At 32.3% G+C, this 19,979-nt stretch overlaps 1 long non-coding RNA gene across 2 annotated transcripts; it reads left to right on the top strand.

Annotated features, from left to right (window-relative positions):
- The first annotated feature begins 5,011 nt into the window (after nt 1–5,011).
- LOC149569802 (uncharacterized) lies at nt 5,012–19,633 on the top strand. Of its 2 annotated transcripts, XR_016361774.1 has the most exons (4): nt 5,012–5,169; nt 5,268–5,331; nt 19,092–19,209; nt 19,309–19,633. It is a non-coding gene; the product is annotated as an uncharacterized LOC149569802 (long non-coding RNA). The 2 variants fall into 2 exon arrangements; XR_016361773.1 differs by lacking the exon at nt 19,092–19,209.
- Nucleotides 19,634–19,979: the final 346 nt, after the last annotated feature.

The raw sequence follows: 19,979 nt of genomic DNA, 5'->3' as shown, positions 1-19,979 counted from the left end.
TGAGGTGATTTTGTTATGATTATGTGATTTGTGATTTCATGAGCTTAGGGTAGGTTATCTTTATGCAGTGTCAGAAAGTGGCTTGCAATGGGGGTTGGGGACCCTAAGTGGTCCTAGGGGTAACCCATTGTAAGTTGTTTAATAAGTGATAACCTTACACTTAATACTAACTTAAATGAACCTAATAAGAGATAATTGTATGTTCTCGCCCATGCCATGAGTGCTAATACAGACTAGGATGGGAGTAGAGAGAACGCTTGGTTATGACCTTGCATTTCGTAGTATGCCTTGTCAGTGCGAGAGCATACTAGTGGTCGCAGGGATCACTAGGGACCCGAGAGTCCTAAGGGACTGCTCGAGTAACTCCAAACGTGATTTGTACGATGACACTTTCCCGCTTACATAGTAGATACTTACATGTCTTTGTGGTGCCTCTAGGTTTAGATGTCAATCTATTTTAGGAACCTTTGAGTTAGCATACTTATAGGATTTCTTGGACTTAGAGAGTATTTGTGTTATATGATTTGTTATCTTATTTGGGACTTGAGACTATCTCCTCAGCGCGGTGGCAGTGGACCATTTAGGTTCAACGCGATCGGGTGATAGCGCTTCCCACTCTTACCATTGAGATCCATCCGAGACACCGTGGCTGGAGTATTCTTGTTGGCATATACCTTCATTTTGTTCATGGATCATTATGATAGATGGTTATATTATATGTTGGATGTTGTATCATTTTATGATGGATGTAGATCTTTTGATGTATGGATGTATTATGTATGGTGGATGGTTTCATTTATTTCATTGCACGAGTATCATGGATCCGAAGAGGATGATGCATATCTATTTTTATTTATGTATATTCTTTTAAGCCTTTCATACCCTGTGACATGCACAGTGGATGAATGAGCATTCCAAATTAATTTGCCAAGAGGCATTCGGAACTAATGTATATTAAATGAACTTTGGACTTTCTAATTATTCTTTCATGTGGATAGGGTAGTTGATAGACTTAGAATTAATTAAATTTAAGTGTGACTCAATGTCTTGGGATCCTTAAGGAATGTAACCCGTTATGTATGTTTGTTGAGGATTACATGTTATTGCTTCCGCTACTATGTGTTTGATGTGTATGATATACTTTCTTACTTTTAAAAAAAAAAATTTAGCAAACTTAGTAAAACTTTACGTTAATTCTTTTGGATCCCTTGGCGGGGCGTTACATCATGCCCCACTCAGGAACCCAAAAGAAATAAATCTAATATGTTACAAATTTTACTGAACTATTTTTTTTAAAGTTTAGACAACATCAAAGTAACAATAATACGAAATCAATATATACATGCACATCAAGAACACGTAATCAAATTACAAACACAATTTCAATTCCTTAAGGGTTCCTTCGCGTTGAGTCACATTTAATAAAGTTTTATTAATAAGTTTAAGTCTCAATTACAATATCCATAATCATAAAATGAATAAACACATACATAATCATATAAGAAAATGCATAAGTACAACTAATATTATGAAAGCATTTCTAATGAATAACATTCACTGCACATGTCATAGGGTATGTGAAAATAGATACAAGTACATCAATATACAATATAATATCCCATAGGATCTCAAAACACATGATACATAGATACACCAAATGAATAAATTTCTTCAAGATAAGAGGAATATTGCTAATGGTACCACTATATCAAGGAGCATCCAACATCAGTCAATCTGAGGGAGACCCAAATGGTAAGAATACACTACCTCCTGATCGTGTGGTTGCCTAATCAGGCTCCCACTCCTACCGTGCAGGAGAGATAATGTATGTCCACACACATATAATCAAATTATAAAATAGTCTCAGGCAAGGAATCCTGATAGCCAAAACTACCTCAAGGGTAACATAAACTACTCAAGAAGAAGAGCCAATTAAAATCGAAAGGACACTCATTCCAATACTAACATCTCATACCAAGTCAACATACAAATAACAAGACCAAAAATATACAACCACCTCTAAATCAATGTCAAGTGTCACAAGCACAATGACCAACAGATAACAACTATTATCAATAAAAGTAAACTACCAATCACTAACTCCAACAATAAAAACAACCATAATGAATAACTAATCATTCATTAATACAAGTCAACTGTCAACAATAAATGACATGCAATCAATGAGTAAAAACTCATAATAAATTCACCATCAAAAGTAATATCCAACAAGTACACCACTAGAGACAAATATTTGAAAAATCATGAAGGAGACTCAGGCTACATATGGAGTGTCATCATATGAGCCAACTCTAAGGTTACCCTAGCAGTCTCTCAAGACCCCGACCCCTTAGTGACTCTATGTGGAACTAGGATACTCTTTCATAAAGATGAGGAAACTAGTCATACCTCTCAAGATATCATCTCCATCTCATCCTTAGTTTATACAAGCCCTCAATGCATGGACGAGAAAAATATCTAACTTAACTTTTTAATGTATCTCAAGGAAAAGGGCTAGGCAAGATATTTTAATTACTATGTTATCACTTGTTACACAACTTACAATGAGTTACCCTAGTAGCCACTTTGGGTCCTGGACCCCATTGCAAGCCACTCCCATATACATGCACCTAGACTACCTTTTCAAAAATCACAAACCACAATAGTGTCCCATATCGCAAGAGTAATATTGATCAAATTTGGTTCCTTAACAAGCAAACCAAAAAATAACATTGGTTCTTGAAACCCAAGTTCTCATAAATGCTCAATAACATAAAATTCATAAAGCATAAATCTCAGTTAAAATCAAAAACTTCAACATGACATTTAGTCAAATAATCATAAAACAATCTCAAAAATGCCTCCAGTACACATCCTAACTTGGTCAACTAAACAACCCGCAAAGAAAAACTATCAAGAAAATAAATATCACAAGACTATAAATAAAATATTAGAAATCACATAGTTTTCAGCCACGTTATTTAATTCCACCAATTTCTCTTGTTTAGTTTGGGTGATAAGGATGTGTTTAGAAATAAAGTAAGAACATAGATGTTAATATAAATTGTTATGCTAATATACTTATTTAAAACCATAAGTATTTAAATATCCAAACTTTTTGTGCATATAAAATATCATGCAATATTATCATGTTATTAATTTAAATAATCTTAAATCATAAATGATTTAATTAATAACATAAATCTATATTATTAAATTACATACTAATATCAATTTCATTTCTAAAATATTAATTTGACTTCTATTTAAGTCCAATGTTAATATTTGCTTTTTCTTTAGTTCATAATGCAACTAGAGATAAAATTATAAATTTAATTTAATTATTTATAATTTCTTTCATAAAGTCAAATAGTTATTAATTAAAAGATTACAAAGTGAACTCTACCACAACTTCTCTTAAAATATAATAAAAATCTAAATATTTATTTATTAACTTCCGTCTTACATTAATAATTATAAAATCATTTATATGCAACTAAGATTTTAATTAAACTTAAATAAGCACTAATACTAACATTCACTTTATAACTAAATGGATGATATTTATTTAATTTAGAAATTAATAAATTATTATTATTTTTAAATAAATAAATCTAAAAATTAAATAATATTTTTATAAAATAAAAATAAACATGCAATTAGTATTTCCGCATGTCTTTGATCTCTCAAATCATGCAAGCATACTATACTTAGCTTTCTATTTTAGCACATTTATTTTCACATGCATATAACCTTACTATACTTAGCTTTCTATTTTTAGCATATTTGTTTTTACATGCATGTAACCATATTATATTTAGCTTTCTATGTTTAGTATATTTGTTCTCACATGCATGTAACCATACTATACTTAGTTTTCTATTTTAAGTATATTTGTTTTCACATGCATGCAACCATACTATACTTAACTTTTATCTTCACATGCATGTAACCACACTATACTTAGTTTTCTATTTTTAGCATATTTGTTTTCACATGCATGTATACGTTTAGTTACAACTTGCTTTCTTCTCAATTAATCTTTTGCCTTCCAAATAAATATTGCAATTAAATTATTTTAGATGTAAGAAGAATATTCATCTATATTAAAAAATTCATAATAATCACATAGTTCTAATGACAAATTTAAAGGTGAAACCCTAACTGTTCAATTTATTGTTCTCTTCCAATTTTCAATAGTCAAAGTTTCATTATATTAGAAAGGGGTTTATAAGAATACAGTCACAATAATTTTCTTCAATTTTTCTATAATTTTTCTCAATCAAGTTTTCCTTTTTCAAAATCTACAACATAATTCTTTATTCAATAATCAATACAGTAAATTAATAAGCAATATGCAAACACCCAAAAAGGCACGAAATAAACAAATCTTTCAATAAAATTCTACAATGGGTTTTCAAACCCTACTTCAAAACCACAACTAAAATATGAGACAATCTATGAACGCATGCAAATCCAAAACCTCTAAAACTTTCAACAATTATTTTGATCCAATTCTGAATTTTCGCTCCCAAAACCTCAAAAGTATAGCTAAAATCTGAGACAATCTGTGAATGCATATAAATCAAAACCCTCTGAAACTCTAAAGAATTCTTTTGATCCAATTCTAAATTTCACTCCCCAAAACTTGTGTAATTGCAAAATGAGCTCTAGATCTCTGATAAAGAGCTCTCCCCTAAATTGGGGCTCTAATTGTACAATCACGAGAGGGAACTCACTGATCAATTATTGTTTATTACTTTATTACCTTTTACCTTTTCATGCACAACTCTTTTAGGGCCCGTTTGTTCTGTGGAATTAGCCTAGAATTGGGATATGCAAAACCTAGTTTTGACAAAGTTGGTGTTTGGGGCAAAATTTTGAAAATAGAATTAGAATTCCATTATTCTAATTTTTGGTCAAAACAAGGTTTGTAGTCTTCCATCTCGATAGCTGGAATTGAGAATTCAATTCGAGATTTTATTTTTTGAGGATTACATGAAAAGTGGAATGAATTTTTTTTACGTCTATGAACAAACTGGTTGTAGCTATCTTATTAGGTTTTCCTGCCACAACTATCTTATTCACCATATCAACGAGAATGTGACTGTGACTTTGTTTTGACTATGTTTTGTCTATGACACGAGCTAGTGTAGAGGTCATTCTCAGGTCCATTATCTAGCTCTGGTTAAGGTTGTTACGAGTAATTATTTGCTTGGCATTGTTGATTTTTATGGGTATTTGAAGGGCATTATTGATTTTTGCAGGTATTTGTTGGGTATTTGCAGTCTTCTTCCTGAAATTCAGCCGTCATTCTTTGGAGCATTACAGGTACTAGGTTTTTCTTTTCAAATATATTATTGTACGGATTCAGGGCAAGTAGTTAGAGGGGTTTAAATATGGTTGATCCAGATCTTCATTTGCAATAAAATGGAGGTTTTTCCTACTTGGCTTTTTCACCTTTTTTATCACATTTCCCATTTTCTTGCTTTTTTATCACATTTCTATGTGGATCTCTGTCTATGTATCAATACATTTTCGTGTAGATTCATGATAAAAACGTGCAAAAATTTGGGCATTTTTCCACAAATTTGGGCAGTTTTTATTAGGTTTGAAAGCTCCGAGGGTTTCTTGGATATGGTTTGTTTGCCACTCATGGGGGAGTTCAAATTTCTTTTGCCTAAAACGAACCTCATTATCCTATTCCTTCATAAACCCTGCACCATTTGATTTTTCCTTGGAAAAGCTTTTACATGGTAAGGAAGAGGCTTTCTGTGAGTATGATAGAAAGCATGAGATCTCAAAACAAAAGTATATAAAATCGTTACACCATGATAAGATCATTTGTATTCTAGACTTCTGTCATATTTTGATTTGGATTTGAATTTGGGTTTTATACGGAAGATCATTTGTCCAGGGATTCTATGTTAACTTGCCACATTAGACTCATCTTCAGTCATTATAGACATCCATAATAATTTTTATTTCATCTAAGAGGTTATCTAAGGAAAGTTTGTATGATTTCTATTGATGTTTTGGATCACATTCTTTTATCTGAGGAGAAATTAATTTAATATCCAAAAAAAAATTTCCATCCCCACAACACAGAGAAACTTGTTTATAGCATAGTTGAATTACATTTTGATTTTTTCAAAATAAGTCAATTTTAAGGTATATTTGGACATTTTTATTTACCATTATTGCATAATGGCTGAAAACATTTCCATGTAAAAACTCCTATATTTTTATTATTTTTCGTCTATAGATGTTAATGCATTTGATCCCAATTGGATTCAACTTGATGTATACTATATAGTACTATATAGTATATAGTTTGTTCCAAGTGTGATCCCAGCTTAGTGTGTAGGTCATGCCAAGCCTGAAGCAAGTAAAATTCTAGCCATCATGGTTTGGCTCAAAGAAAAGTAAAACCATTCTTTTTACATAAGCATTTGTGTATGTATGGTCTTTCAACTATACCAAAAAATAGATGATTCTTACTCTTAAAATGTCAGTAGATAAAGAGGGCCTACAAGATATGATTTTAAATATGATATCTTGAATGCTATATGGACTGTGGAAAAATTCAACTATAAATGTTTCTAAATTGACATTTTAGATGGCACTCAACAAATTGAAAAGATGGTGATTAAAATTGATTTTAGAAATAGTATTTTGAGTATTGTATTTACTATGAAAATGAAGTACAATAATTTGCACTTACATCATAAACTTCATGTCAGGTTTGGCTTTTTCTTGACTGGTTATAATTTTTTACAAATGTAGGAGCAGTCTCATGGTTCCATGGTGCTAGTTTTAGTTGTAGAGATAGTTGCAGTAATACCTGGGTTAGAGCTATAATACAAACACAAATGTTTCAAGAAAGAAATTTCCAAAAGAATAACTAAAAACAACAAACTAGCCTTTGGGGAAAATGTTTATATTCAATGGGGGTACAAGAGCACACAAATTGAGATGAGATCATGTGGCTAATAGTTGCTATCTAGAGTGTGATTGGCAACCAACTGATGGTTGACTGAATATTCTCAACAATTTGTTTAGTCTCTATTGACCCTCAAAATGATCAAAGATGAACCCAACAAATGATGGCAAAGGTTTAAATGTTCAGTTCCTAACTGACATTAGATACTAATTTAAAGTGAATAGACATGTTTATTGGACATTGATCATACGCTTCTACAATTGATATAAAGATTTATTTATGACAAAATGATAGCATGCATACTACGAGAATCACAAATGGAATCAAGATTTTGGGCACAATAATATGAAATGACCCATTTGTCAATTATATGTGAAACTTGCTTGCCTTACCACACACTCAATTGATTCGCCATATGGTAGCAATAGTATATTCTTTCTCATGCTCAGCGTCATATGTGCTTTTTAGAAATTATTTATACATTGTGATTAGGATCTTAGAAGCCTCATTTTATGAAGCATGTGTTCACTAGTCACCAGTCATCCAACCAATTCAAGGTGAATAATGGTTTGGATCCCTCAAAGAAACTGGGATAAAGTTGAGCTAAAGAATCATCTTTAAAATAAATTCAAAAGAGTCTCAAATCTCTTCATGACTTATCACTGACAAAATAAATGTTGTGAGAAATGGTGGGAGCAACACACAATGCAAAGGCATACAGTTATAAGCAAATCTCTTCTCTTCAAATCTCTTCTTGAGCACCATTCCTATTAATACGACCCTTGAAAGTAAGGATTGGAAATTATTTATAGTGGCCACTTTTATTGATTTTTGGTTCATTAAATCCTCTTCTCTTTTAATTACTGAAATATGATTTCTAAATCTATCAGTAACCACCAATGTGTAATAAATTGAAATTTTCATGTTGTTGGTGAGCCCATAAAGCCTTGCATCTTAGATGAAATAAACAGACAGCTTCACTCGAGGTAGAAGTCATATTCTACAGCTTTGCAAGCTCGTGTTCTATTGTGGGCCTTTGCCACTCCTTTTCCTAGTATATGTCAGTTTTGCATGAGGCCTATACATATCAGTCCCTTCTATAGTAACTTCATTAGTGGAACATTTCTAAGTGGTTCAAACTATACCAGCACAAGAGGGATACCATTGCATGTTATTTCTCAATATTCCTGGTTAGTGGATTTGCATTGCATGTTAGTTTGGTGGATACCTCGATGGTTGCACCACTTTTGATCTATTTGTGAAAATGGGTGTTATCACTTGTCAGAGTTATTAGTTGTATGTTGAACTTAATAGTTGCATAAGTTTAATTGTTCCATATAGGTCATATGGTAGTTATCAGCTGTAAATGTGGGCTATAAATGTGTTTTATTTGTAGGTAAATTATAAAATGTTGCACATATTTGTAGGAGAAGATTGTTGTAAAGGTGTCATGAGTGTGCCATAGGTATTTTTCTTTTTCAATAGCAGCTTGATTGTTAATGTGTTTGTGTTGTACTAAGTTGTATGCAACTTTACAATTTGAGTGACAATAATTAGATCGTGTACATAATTTGTGAGAGATTGCATGGGTGATCCCACAATAATGGGTTTCACTTTTTGATCAATTTGACATTAAAATCAATATTTTTGCAACAAACGTCACGTTCAACTAACTATATCTCAAAAACTATAAATAATTTCAAGATGACATAAACTAATGATTTTGAGTACTTTGTTCTTACTTTGTAACCATATTTTTTAATCTGAAAAAAATAAAATTATTTAGGTCAATTTTTTCATCTCCTTCGAAAAGTGGTACATAATAAAATTCAATATTTTTAAAGAGTGACAGTCCGTTTGACACACATAACTTTTTTTCTAAAAATGATAATGACGTAATTCTTTTAGTGTTAGATTTGTAACATCAATATCTAGAGGATGCATTTGGTTTGATTCATTTTGGTTGAATATTGTATAGTTTATGAAGTTTTGAAGTGACACGAATCGTAATTCAAACATACATTTCGTTTGACACAGGTAATTTGAAGTCAATTTATCATAAACCTTTTTTTTTTTTTTGAATAGAAAGGTATCTCAATAAGCTAGTTCCTACATGTTTTTCAAAAAAAAATTGAACTAATTTACTAATTTTCCTGAGGTGTCAAAGTCGGTTGATGTTGAATCGGTAATGAACCTATAATGAGTTAAACTCATATTTGAAAGTCTTAATGAATGTAATATGTATTGCAATTATAGTCGTTGGAAAGCTTGCTCCGAGTAGCACAAATTGGGATTTTTTATTTTATAGTAGAAGATCATTCAATCTAAATTTTAGGGGTCAAAAGAGCCAATTTTATTTTTTCTCCAGAAAACAACACCCACAATTTGTAATTTGATATGTTCACATGAACATCATGTTCGAGCAAACTTGTGTACTATGTTTGTGTGAGGAAAATAATCTGGCAGATAGAAATTTAATTTAATGTGTTCATGCAAACATTTATAATATTTTGTGTTCGCACGAACATACAAAAAAGGAAAATTTATCAATATCTCAAAGGAAAAAGTGGAATTTTAATCGCAAAATTGCTGTTACAAATATGTTCACATGAACATATTAACAGGGTATGTTCATGCGAACATACCTTACTTAAACTCACTATGTTCGCGTGAACATAGAATGCGTATATGTTCATGCGAACATAGTTAGCACGTTCGAGTGAGCATACATAAAATTCTATATTCAAATTTTTCATCATTTCACAATTCCCTTCGTCCCCCAAAAGTGGTACCCGGTATTGTTAGTTTGGTGGATACCCTGATGGTTGCACCACTTTTGATTTGTTTGTGAAAATGGGTGTTATCACTTGTCAGAGTTATTAGTTGTATGTTGAACTTAATAGTTGCATAAGTTTAATTGTTCCATATAGGTCAGATGGTAGTTATCAGTTGTAAATGTGGGCTATAAATGTGTTTTATTTGTAGGTAAATTATAAAATGTTTCACATATTTGTAGGAGAAGATTGTTAGAAAGGTGTCACGAGTGTACCATAGGTATTTTTCTTTTTCAATAGCAGCTTGATTGTTAATGTGTTTGTGTTGTACTAAGTTGTATGCAACTATACGAGTTGAGTGACAATAATTAGATCTTGTACGTAATTTGTGAGAGACTGCATATAGTTTCAATAATTGGTAAGTTTAACTACCCAAACTCGCCTTGTTTGCTGACTAAAAATCCATCCAAGAAATAACCTTCTTCATTCTTCGAAGAAGAAACAAGTCAATGTGTCACCTTCATTATAGAGTAGTTTAAGTCTCTCTAATATCATTTGTTGCTTATTTTCAAGTTATTGATGGCTCCTATTAAAGATATAAGAATCCAAGTAGTTGTTGTTAGGAAGACTAGGCTTATTCATGTTCTTGCTACTATTCTTGCCTACCTTGCAGTAGTCATTGCAAAATCTTTACAAGAAGGTTGAAGAGAGAGGCGTAAGCACCAAAGAGATGAAATTCCTTTTTATAAGAGAATTTTCCACTCCAATGAGATAGATTTTCATGATCAAATTTGTATGAGCAGAGGAGCTTTCTTTAAACTAGCCAATATTCTAAGGCAAAAAGGAAGCATTGAAGATACACTAAACATAATGGTAGAGGAACAACTAGTGATGTTACTCGATACACTTGGCCACAATTTGAGGAATTGTAAGATAGCTCACAACTTTGGTCACTCAAGAGAGATAGTTAGTCGATATTTCCATAGAGTGTTGAAGGGTATCTTAAGTCTCCATGTTGATTATCTAGTACCCCCTGGTCCTAACACTCCTGTAGAGATTATTGGAAAGGATCGTTTTGATCCATATTTCAAGGTAAATTGCCTAGTGTCACATATTTGTTTGTTTTACATTTAATCATATTGTTGCACATTTGAACATCCTAGTGGTTATTATAGGATTGTATTGGAGCAATTGATGGATCCCATATACCAATTACTATCGATGTGGATATACAAGCTAAATATCATGATAAAAAAGGTCACTTGTCACAAAAAAATTTTGGCGTGTGTTCATTTGATTATAAGTTTCAATACGTTCTTGCTGGTTGGGAAGGGTCTTCTATAGATAGTTGTGTTCTTGCTTCAGCTCTCTCAAGATCAGATCCACTAGTAGTTCCCCCCAGTATGTCAAATCATCTTGTGAATGGTTATAAAGTCACATTTATGACAAATGAGGTAATGATTATAAAAGTAACCCAACTTGTGCATTTTTGTAGGAAAATTTTATTTAGTGGATGTTGGATATCCAAATGTACCAAGATTTCTTGCCCCTTTTCGGTCTACATGTTATCACCTAAAGGAGTTTTCAAGAGCGAACCCAATAAACACTCCACAAGAGTTATATAACCACTGACACTTCTCGCTTAGAAATATAATTGAGCATACAGTTGGGATTTAGAAGCAATATTTTCCTATCTTGAGGCATGCAACATCTTATCAAATCATGATACAAACTAGGATTGTTTTAGCATGTTGCATTCTACACAACTACATTACAATAGAGGACGGTGTTCCACTTGAAATTGAAATTGATGAGGATGATGATTGCAATGCAATAAATGTACCAATACTTGAGACGTATGGAATGACTCAACGAGATAGAGATGATTGGGGAAAATTCTGAGATGAGATAGCATGAAGAATGTGGGAAGACTACAGATCTCATGCATAGTTTTGTCAAAGAAAACATGAACATTGCACTTTGTTAGTGAATGTTTTAGATCAAACATTGCTACATGAACTAGGTGGCCATTTATTGTCTTGTCAATTGTGATATGACTTTGTGGTCTTCTTGGCTTGATATGTTTTAAATATAACTTGTATAATATAGTGATGTTTTAAAGGTAACTTCTATAATACCATTTTAATCTTGTGCCCTATTATTTTTGTCCTGATGATGGATCAGTAATGGTATTTTGTTTCAAAAGCTATTCACATGTAAGTGATTTGTGTCCTGTTGTATTTGTCCTGCTATTCACATGTACTTAGTCAGTAATCTCAAGTTTTTCGCATGTATTTGTCCTGTTGTTCACATGTATTTTTCCTAGTGTTCACAGGTAAGTTCATGTATTGTTCCTGTTGTTCACATAAATTTCTACTTGTAGCTATACTTTGCTTGTTCATGCAATATGGATATGTAGGAATACACATTTTATGTATGGTTTCCTCTATTATATATATATTTTTTTAGGCAAAAGTGGCCAGCCACTGTAATATTTTATTAATCTGATTCAACAATGCCAACTGGAAAAGAATCAGTGAAGTGGTTTCCTCTATTATTAGGTGATTAAGCAATTTAAATAAATTGTAGGGAAGTATAGTAATAGCACTAATGATGAGTTTAAAGGTTCATTTTTAGAATTATATCAATTTATATTCGCATTGCTAGTCTCTCTTTAATTTTTTTGTTTCTTATTAGATTCTGGATTTGCAAATGAGAATTGGATTGATAAGATTTCTTATACCCTAGCCATTCCCAGCAATAGGAGACTATTCATTGATGTGAGTGGCTGAATAACATTTGAGGTTATACAATCTTTCTTTGATTTTATGCTCTCTAAGTTTTTTGAGTTCTTCACAAGAACTCTACCTAATGCCATCCATGAAGCTATGGATAAAATGTTGAATGTGATGAGGTATGTTGGCGCCAAATCCATTATTATATCTACTCTATGTCTTGCAATCTATTTGCATGTTGTAACTGGTGTAAGATTCTTACAAGTTGAATAATAGCTTGATTCTTGGCTTTAGGAATTTTTTTTCTGGGATTGCATAGAGAAACTACATGTATATTGCCAAGAATTTGGCAAATGAACCTAACTTGTTGGGTTTTCTTATTGTTAAAGTAGTAAGGAAGGGCAGCTTTCCTCTTGTATATTATCGATTGGGGATACTAAGCACATATATATTACAAATCATTTGTTGTATGGAAATAAACTAGCACTTATTTTTCTTCTGGTTTCCAATGTTAATACTATTTAATCTAGTCTTACGTATGCTAATATTTGACTTTTTGAGTTCCATCCTTCCCTTACACCATAGCAAGACTATATTACAAGCTGAAATAAATGATGATAAAAGTGATTTCCTTTCTAAGATCTTGGTTTGTTTGGTTTGCAATGATCCATATGTACAAGAGGGAAGTAATGACTTGTGTTTTCTATAAGAAGGTTTCTGCTCTATTCCAGACTTGCCTCTTCTTCTTCTTGTGTTATTAAGTATTGGCCTATTTTGTTGGGTTCATCACAAATTATGGCAATGGATTAACATTTACACAAGTCTCTATAACTTTGGGAAGGTATGGAGCATTTTATTCCTAGCAAATTTGCTTCAAGAAGATAATATATTTTCTGGCATGATGTTTTTTAGAAGTCTTTTGTGTTATTTGTTCTTTCAAAGCTCTTACAACTATGCGATTGTTTAATCTGACTTAGAAACACTTCAATACTAGAAGCAAAAACAAACATATAATCTTAAACCAGAAATGGATGTCTAATTATTAATTAATAGCCAGTTTATTGCTAGCTAGTGTTGATTCAATCAAACAAGTATAAGTTTTTTTTGGTTCATGCAAATTTCAACTGTTCCTGACATTTCAGCTCAACATTCTAATCACAACATCTTTATATAAATGAATATATGTACTTAAAATAAAGTTTGGGACAAGTCCCCACACTTTTCTGATTATTTAATTAGAACATTAAACTAGATCTAAACTATAACATAGAATGTGAGTATAAAATATTTTATAGCTTCTTTGTAGTCTTCTGAAATGCTTTTTAATTGTTTGTTTCACCTCTTTGTTGTCCTCTTCCTGTTTCATACATTGTTGTTTGAGTATAATAGCACTATGTAGTTTATCACTAATTGAGTAAAATATGAATGAGATTGCAATTTTTTAAATGCAATTTTGACTCATTATTCCAAGTTGTAATTTTGGTCAATAGCATGGATGGAGAAATTCATTCAACCCATGTACCTTCTTGTTCAAGGAAGGTATTGTGGACACAGGAAATGGAACACAAATATCTGGAATTGTTGCAAGAGAAAGTCCACCTTGGTAGAAAAGGAGAGGGTGGATTTAGAAAAGATATGTGGACTATTATTGAAAGGAAGTTCAATTCGAAATTGAATCTTCATCTATCAAAAGATAATTTCAAAAATAAGCCAAAAACATGGAAGCTTGCCTATAGAGTTATGAAAGAATTAAAAAATACAAGTGGCTTCGAATGGAATTAGGCCACTCAATGTATGGATGCTGATGAAAGAGTCTAGGATGAGCTTCTCAAGGTAATATGTTATTTCAAATTCTTATGATTTAAAGTATAAGCTATCTTATATAGTATTTACTCAAAAACTAATTCATTGATTATGCCAACATGCAATAAAAAGATTTCAAAAATGTGAAAGTTTATAAGAGGTAACCATTTTAGTACTTCAATGAGTTAGCCTACATTGTGGGCAATGACATAGCTGAAGGGACATCAGTTGCAACAACAAATGACAATGAAGAAGGGAACCTTATGGATGAGGTGATTGATCTAGATGATGATGGGGACTTTAATGCAACAATGGATAACACTACTGATTTGGATAATGACATGAATCCTTCTAATCAATCTAGTGCAACCGACAAACAATTTGTGTCACCAACAACATCAAGAAAGGAAAAGAGAAAGAAGGCCAGCATGGTTGGTTGCATGGATGTTATATCTGATGCTATCAATTGTTTAAATGTTGGTTTGAAGGAAACTCAAAATATCAAAATGGATGAAGGACACTTAGATTTACTTTATGATAAAGTGTATGATTGATGCAGGAGCATCTTGCATCCAAAATAAAGAGGAGACATGTTGAATGTAAAATTTAAAATTTAAAAAAAAAATTGTGGAGGAGAGAGAAAGTGACAAAAATTAGAGGAGAAATAATAAAAAAATAAAAAGGAGAAAAGAAAGGAAAAGGAGATTTCTATTTTCGAGGTGCATAGATGGCATAATAGGAAAAAATTAAAAAATAAATGGTTGTCATTCCATTTATCGAGGTGTGTGGGTAAAATTCTAGAAAGTTATGAATATTGTAGAAAGTTGTGGATATTGTAGAAGGTTATGGAAGTTAAAAAAGGTTGTGGAGGAATTCTAGAAGGTTGTGGATAAGTCATGTATTGGGTGGTAAGTGCCTATTTAAGCAAGGCATATGAGCATTTCTAATAAAGTTTGAGAAGTAGAAGCTAGAAGGCGTGAAGACTTCAAGGTGTGAAAGCTCTAAAGGTTTAGCTCTTCAAGTAGAAATTTTTGGTGAAGCTCTTGGTGTGAAGACTCTTATTTGGGATTTCTCTTATGTTGAAGAATTTGTAAACTTCTTTTTGAAGAAGTCATATCTATCATATCATCTTGTGGGTGTTGTAAGGATTTTTCAAGTATAATAAAATTTCTTGTGGAGCATTTAAAAAAAAAAATTCTTGGTCTCCATATTGTTGCTTTCTTGATTGTGAGTGGGTAAGGGTGGTGTGGCCCTTTATCAAGTGGTATCAGAGCGGGAGTTCCTGAGTGTACAAGTAGATCGCCGAAGTGTGAGGCAGTTTGTACCAGGACCTTGGTTGGGTTAAGTTTATCAGAGCAGGAGTTCCTGAGTGTGTGGACAGATCGCCAAACGTGAGGCAGTTTACACCAGGATTTGCAAAGAAGGTTGATCTTGTGGCTGATTGATCTTTTAGATTGGTGGATTTGTTTAGGGTTTGCTAAATTTTTGGAAGATGCCTCCAAGAAGATTGGACCCCAAGGAAAATGATGACCTTAGTGAAGCAATGGAAGAAAGAATCTTAGAGAAGATAAGAGCAGAGGTCAAATCAAAGATTGCATTGATAAAGAGTGACATGATTGCTGAAATTGTGAGTGCTTTGGGTGGTGTACCTAGGCATGTGGGTACTGAAGACAGATATGACGAAGTTGCCGAAGACTTTGAAGCTGCTAGTGAGGATAGAAGTGATCATGAGGAGAGACCTATTGGAAATAGGGCTAGTCAGTTTGCTTGACCTAGATCTCAGTTGAAGTTGAAGTATAAGATGGAGGTTTCTAATTTTTTAGGTACTTTGAATCCTGAAGACCTAATTGATTGGATTGGTGAATTAGAGGACTACTTTGAGCTTGAGGGTATTGAAGATCCATTGAGAGTAAGGTTGGCACAAACTAAGTTGAAGGGACATACTGCTCTTTGGTGGAAGGAACTGCAAAGAGACAAAGAAGAGGAAGGTGAAATGAAGATCACTAGATGGAAATTGATGGTGACTAAGTTAATGGCAAAGTTCATTCCGGCTGATTATGAGCTTGAATTGTTTAAGAGGTTGCAGAATCTGAAACAAAAGGATATGACTATGAAGGATTACATCGAGGAGTTCTACAAGTTGACTATTCAGTCTGGGCATAGAGAATTGTCAAAGGATAATGTAGCACGGTATATTAATGGTTTGAGATTCAATATTCAGGATGAGGTTGGTATGCTGAATATTTCCACAGTAGAGGATGCTTATCAGTATGCTTTGAGAGCAGAGGAGAAGCTAAAGAGGAGGAATCAAGGTAGTTCTCGAGGGAAGGAGAAGCAGGATAGTTCGGTACAAGCTAAACCAAAAGTAGAAGGTGAACCAAAACCTATTGAACAAAGAAGAAGGACAAGTGGAGGTGTATTCAGACGTAATTGTTTCAAGTGTGGTCAAGAAGGGCATAGATCTTTTGAATGTTCTATTGGTAGGATAGCTACTATTATGAATGAGGTTGAAGTCTAGGAAAATCAGCCTAAGGAAGAAGAAAGTTTGTTGGCTCGACGAGTACTAATGGGTAAGAAGACATTGGATTCTTGTCAGAGGACTAGTTTGTTCAAAACTTGTTGTAAGTCTGGTGGGAAAGTTTGCAAGGTGATTATAGATAGTGGTAGTACTGATAATCTTGTTGCTGAGGAGATGGTTCAAAAACTTGGTTTGAAGAGATTGAGACATCCTTGTCCTTATAGGATTGGCTGGTTGCAAGGTGAGCATGCTTTGGAAGTGAGAGAGCAATGTCTTGTTGATTTTCAGATTGGGTAGTATAAGGATCAAGTATTGTGTGATATTGTGGATATGAACAGTTGTCATGTGTTACTTGGTAGACCTTGGCAATATGATTGCAGGGCTATGCATGATTGTGTTAGGAATGTGTTTACTATTGAGAAAGGCGATAGGAAGTTTTCCTTGATTCCTTTGCAGAATGAAGTGCTCGGTCGGAGAAACCTGAGTGTTGGCAGTCAAGTTGAGTTGGCAAATTTTGAGAAGATTGAAAATCAGCATGGGAAGCAAACCTATGGAACACCTGTGGTGGATGTGAAGGAGAAGAAGAAAAACAAGGGAAAGAGTGTGCAAATTGAAGATTTGGAGGACATATATGTGAAGAACCAGTTTGGGATTTATGTGCTGAATCCTGAAAGATGTTCTTCCAGTTATTAGAACATCTTTTCAAACTTGGGGAGTCTGATGTAGGAGCATCTTGCATCCAAAATAAAAGGGAGACATGTTGAATGTAAAATTTAAAATTTAAAATTTAAAATAATAATTAAAAAAAAAATTGTGGAGGAGAGAGAAAGTGATGAAAATTAGAGGAGAAATAATAAAAAAATAAAAAGGAGAAAAGAAAGAAAAAGGAGATTTCTATTTTAGAGGTGCATAGATGGCATAATAGGAAAAAATTAAAAAATAAATGGTTGTCATTCCATTTATCGAGGTGTGTGGGTAGAATTCTAGAAAGTTATGAATATTGTAGAAAGTTGTGGATATTGTAGAAGGTTATGAAAGTTGTAGAAGGTTGTGGAGGAATTCTATAAGGTTGTGGATAAGTCATGTATTGGGTGGTAAGTGTCTATTTAAGCAAGGCATATGAGCATTTCTAATAAAGTTTGAGAAGTAGAAGCTAGAAGGCGTGAAGACTTCAAGGTGTGAAAGCTCTAAAGGTTTAGCTCTTCAAGTAGAATTTTTTGGTGAAGCTCTTGGTGTGAAGACTCTTATTTGGGATTTCTCTTATGTTGAAGAATTTGTAAACTTCTTTTTGAAGAAGTCATATCTATCATATCATCTTGTGGGTGTTGTAAGGATTTTTCAAGTATAATAAAATTGCTTGTGGAGCATTTTTTTTTATTTCTCTTGGTCTCCATATTGTTGCTTTCTTGATTGTGAGTGGGTAAGGGTGGTGTGGCCCTTTATCAATGATGCCCTCAAAGTTATACCTGATATCAGTGAAGATAACATGCTACAGGCTTGTGATAGCTTTTTGTTGAAAGTGCAAGAGCCAAAGGATTCCTAAGAATGACTAAAGGGGAGAGAGCGAGATATGTACAGCTGAAGTTTGGGGGACTATAGATTGAGCATGGATTAAAACTCTTGAGACTATTATAATATTTCATGTGATTATTTCTGACATGACAATGCTACATTCATTGTCACAAAAAACCTTTTTTTTGATGTTTTAACAATCGTATTGCATTAAAGTGATGATTTAATTTTATCATATTCATGTTTTATGTGTTGTTGTCTTTAACAATATCAAATTCTTACATAGTTATTTATTTCATCTATGAATGTGCTTTTCATTTTATAATTGGTTGGATTGTACTTGAGTTTCATTTCCTATGCTAGTATATCCATTTTGGTTGGTATTTCATGTGCTTTTATTTTGTCTATGAATGTGCAAAATCTATGTCCTTTTTAATTGTCTCTTTCATCTGGCTTTTTTTTTCATTGTTGTGTTAACACGATGAAAATATATACAATGTTTTATCTTGCATGTTATTTTTCATTGTTAGTGCAGTCCATTGTTTTTTGATGTATCTCTATCTAGTTGCATATTTTTTTCAATGGTTTCTTGTATGGGATTTATATACATGAATATAATGCACTACTAAAGTTTCACATCTCCATATCTTATGCTATTTGAAATAGTTTAGTTGGGTTATAAGTCAGTCTATAATATAATCTACCAAATGTTAAATCTTTATTATATGTATGTGTATTATATTGATGCTTCCCTCATAATATTCATCTATCTAATGTAATATATGAAATTGCAATAATTATAATAGGTTGATGGCTATGTTGACTGTGCCAAAGTGTCACTATGGTGTCCCATGCTTATTAAAGACATCGAACACCCCAATTAATCTCTGACGTCAATTTTGGTGTTGTTCAAATAGAAAAAAGGTGGTTAATATATTTTTGTTTAAAAATATTGTATCAAGTTTAATATTATTGTAAGAATTTAATATAATTTTAAGAACTAATGTAGATTTGGTATTGTAGGGGAATAATGGATGCGGATACTTTGATTGGGTCAAGGATGAACCAACTACAACTGTACAACATACTGAGGAATTTGAGTGCAAGTTATGTAAGGCTCGAGAGGTGGATAGTGCCATGGTTGCTTCTGTGATGAAGGCAGAAATTATCTTTCTACGATGCTTTCTTTGTATTATGTTTGGACTTCTTTGCTAGGATCATATGTGAAAATGTGCATAAAATTATGATCTTGTGTAGAGATTGACTTCTTCATTTGAACCATAATTGGTCGTATGTGGATAATTGTTAAGATATGACTTCTATTGAAACTTATTTATGGGTTCCGTCACATTGGAAAAATGTTTTGTAATTTTTTTTGTATGGTAAATATTAAAGATAAAATTAATATGTTATTTCATTTATAACTTGTTTTTGTATGATCGATATAACATTTTTTTTTTGGATTTTTTGTATGATAAAATGTCAAAGAATAAAATTTAGCTTTTATTTATAACTTGGAAAAATTAACCTTATTCATAAATAAAATAAATTAATTAATATTTAATAAATAAATAAAAATTAATAAATAGAAAAAAATTTAAAATTTAAAAATATTTAAATTTAATAAATTTAAAAATATTTAAATTTAATAAATTTAAAATTTAAAATTTATGAAAAATGGAAAAAAAAAATTA

The sequence above is a fragment of the Cupressus sempervirens genome, chromosome 3 (genome assembly GCF_028749045.1).
Source record: "Cupressus sempervirens isolate cs-2001-9-10 chromosome 3, ASM2874904v1, whole genome shotgun sequence".
Classification (NCBI taxonomy): domain Eukaryota; kingdom Viridiplantae; phylum Streptophyta; class Pinopsida; order Cupressales; family Cupressaceae; genus Cupressus; species Cupressus sempervirens.
The sequence above is the reverse complement of the archived record's forward strand: the minus strand, read 5'-3'. Positions and strand labels throughout refer to the sequence as shown.